This window comes from Callorhinus ursinus, unplaced genomic scaffold (genome assembly GCF_003265705.2).
Source record: "Callorhinus ursinus isolate GAN/ISIS: 27379988/994484 unplaced genomic scaffold, GSC_fseal_2.0 scaffold33, whole genome shotgun sequence".
In the NCBI taxonomy this organism is placed as follows: Eukaryota; Metazoa; Chordata; class Mammalia; order Carnivora; family Otariidae; genus Callorhinus; species Callorhinus ursinus.
The window spans coordinates 520,061-523,758 of NW_027397095.1; positions in this window are offsets into that span (position 1 = coordinate 520,061).

The window sequence follows — 3,698 nt, forward strand, 5'->3', positions numbered from 1 at the left end:
TCTTTTGTCTTTATAACAGTTTACACTTGTTTTTTAAAAAAAAATTTAAAAAAAAAAAGAGGGAAGAAAAAAAAAAAAAAAAAAAAAAAAAAAAAAAAAGAAGGAAAAGCATAAAGTATGGAGGGAGCATGCTTGGGATCTCCCAGAAGACCAGACATATTTAATTCATATGGTGAACTACAGGGTAGGTAGTTCTGGGGTTTTCTTTAACACTCCTAGAAGTAGCATGACTTCTCTGTTTGGTCTAAGAATTTGAAAGGAAGGTAGCATTTGTTTAGTTATTTGGTTCATCCTGGCTTTACCTCTGGATCATGCTTTATGTTAATAGGAGGAGAAAAATCACTTTATCATTTCTTCCTAACCCCTTGCCTGACTGTCAGCAACTAAGCCCAGACTGGGATTACCAGATGCCAGGTGTTGTATGTAGCGATGTTTTTCACCTTTAAACTCTTAAGCCAAGTATAGGAAATCCTCGATATGTGTCTATTTTATATCCGTCACTGAGACTTTTTTTTTAAGTTTCTATTTATTAAAACAACTTTACCAAAAAAAAAGTCCCCAAAGCACAAATATTTACATTTCTTTATAGCTTCTTCTGATCTTTAACATATATATGCAGTTTTAACTGTTATTGTCATAATAACTGATCTTTTGACTTAGGATTTTTATCTGAGAGCACAATGCATTGAGTCTCTTGAAAATCATCTTTCAGATCTTTTTATAGAATGAACTTATGCACTGCTACTGTAGTCTTCCCAAGGAATATACATAACCACAAAATGTATGCCTGAGGTTGGTTTTTGCAGGAAATAGTACTTTGCTTCTAAAGTGAAAGCTTTTACATATACTCTTTAATAGAAAATCCTCATTGTTTAACAATTTGGGAACGATAAATCATTAAATGGATCATGTCTGTACATTATGTAGTGACTGAAAAGCACAGAAATGTAATCTATTTTAAACTTTGTAAAAAAAAATTATGTTTGGAGGCTATTCTTGTTTCTCTGTCCCTTTCAAGTCCTCTGCGTATGTGTGCGTGTGCATGCGTGCATATGTGTGAGTGCACGCGCATGCGTGTGTATGAGATGACACATTGTAAAGGACAAATTACTTTAAAAAAATAAATGAAAATGGAGGCCTGAGTTTCACACTGACGTACACATTTTATTCTGGTTACCTCTGAGGAACTCCGTTTTAGTCTCCTGTTTACTAGAGCTGTCTCCTATCCCTGTGAGTTAAACAGGAAAAATAAGAAGTGAAATATATGAGCTAAAATGTCTAAGTGTCTTAATTTACCAGGGGAATTAAATTTTTGAATAGGTAATAGTCACGTGCTTCCAAAGTCAACTATAAAAAGGTATACCGGGGCGCCTGAGTTTGAGCCCCACGTTGGGTGTAGAGATGACTTTTTTAAAAAATAAAAAGGTGGGGGTGCCTGGGTGGCTCAGTTGGTTAAGCGACTGCCTTCGACTCAGGTCATGATCCTGGAGTCCCTGGATTGAGTCCCGCATCGGGCTCCCTGCTCGGCGGGGAGTCTGCTTCTCCCTCTGACCCTCTTCCCTCTCATGCTCTCTATCTCTCATTCTCTCTCTCTCTCTCTCTCTCTCAAATAAATAAATAAATAAATAAATAAATCTTAAAAAAAAATAAGGTGTACAGTAGAAAAATCACTGTTTGCCTTCCCTGTCCACTCAGGTCCTTTCAAGTGACCACTGTTGTTGGTTTAAATATGGTTCCATTGTTTCTTTATCTAAATACATATTTTCATTTTTATGGTTTTATATGTAAATGGTAGCTTGTTCTGTATACTATACTGTACCCAGCTTTTTCTTTTTTTTTAATTAACATATAATGTATTATTGGTTTCAGGTAGAGGTCAGTGATTCATCAGTCTTACGTAACACCCAGTGCTCATTACCTCCCGTGCCCTCTTTAATGCCCATCCCCCAGTTACCCCATCCCCCCACCCCCCTCCCCTCCAGCAACCTCAGTTTTGTGTCCTGTGATTAAGAGTCTCTTGTGGTTTGTCTCCCTCTCTGGTTTCATCTTGTTTCATTTTTTCCTCTCTTCCCCTAGGATCCTCTGTCTTGTTTCTCAAATTCCTCATATCAGTGAGATCATATGATACTTGTCTTTCTCTGTTGGACTTATTTCGCTTAGCATCATACCCTCCAGTTCCATCCACATCGTTGCAAACACCTAGCTTGTTTTCACTTGACACTATATCCGGGAGAATTTTCTAGATCAGTAGCTAAAGAGGATCCTCATTCTTTTTCCTAATAGCTGCCGAGTGTTTTCTTGTGTGGCGTGTAGCATAATTCACTTAGCCAGTTCCCTCCTGACCAGTTTTACCAGCACTGCCCGAGAAGTGTCTGTTCTCCCACCGTCCCAGCAGCCGTGTGTTTCGCTCATCTGATGGATAAGAAGTGGCATCTCAGCGTACTTTATTAACTCCAAAGTGAGGTGGGCCACCTCTTCATAGACTATTTGCTCATATCCTCTGTTCCCCCACCCCCTGCTCTCTGGTGGGTGGGTTGTTTTCTTCTTGGCTTGTAGGAGCATTTTGTGATAATGAGTTGCAAATACTTCCTTCTAGCTTCTCATTTTTCTCTTGACTCTGCTTATGGTATGTTTACCATGGAAAACTTAATCTGGGGGTAGTCGAATTTATGAATCTTTGATGACTTCTGGATTTTGAACCCTAGAAAACCCCAGATCCTTCCAAGGTTACAGATCATATTTACATACATACATACACACAGACACCAGTTTGAAGGATAATCCATTTGTGGTAGCAAAAAAGTTAAAATTCAAAAACCCTAGGTTTAAATTTAAAGTTCAAAATTTTTTATGAGGGAAACTACAAGACACTTTTGGTAAACAGAAAACTAGACTTGAGCAAATGGAAAGACATCTTACTGTTCTTGGACATACAGCCTTGACATCATTAAAATTTCCCTTGTTTCTTTTTTAACAGTTTTTTTTTTAAAGATTTTATTTATTTGACAGAGACACAGCGAGAGAGGGAACACAAGCAGGGGGAGCGGGGGAGGGAGAGGCAGGCTCCCCGCTGGGCAGGGGGCCTGATGTGGGGCTCGATCCCAGGACCCCGGGAGCATGACCTGAGCCGAAGGCACACGCTTAACGACTGAGCCACCCAGGCGCCCCTAATAGTTTTTTTTTTTTTTTTTTAAGGTAGGCTCCACACCCAGTGTGGAACCCAACATGGGGCTTGAACTCAAATGACCCTGAGATCAGGACCTGAGCTGAGGGATGCCTGGGTGGCTCAATCAGTTAAGCTTCTGCCTTCGGCTCAGGTCATGATCTCGGGGTCCTAGGATCGAGTCCCGCATCAGGTTCCTTGCTCCACGGGGAGCCTGCCTCTCCCTCTGCCTTCCGCATCCCCTGCTTGTGCTCTCTCTCTTTGACAAATAAAATCTTAAAAAAAAACAAAAAACTGAGCTGAGATCAAGTCAGACACTCAACCAACTGAGCGCCCTCCAGGGGCCCCTCCATTGTTTCTAAGTTATATAAATTTAATATGGTTCCAATAAGAATACCAAGAGTTTTGGTGTCTTTTCTTAACCTAGACATGTTGATTCTAGATTCATATGGAGAAATAAGCATAGCTAGGAAAACTCTTCAAAAGAAGATTAATGGGCGAAATTCTTCCAGAAATTAAAACATTTATATAACCC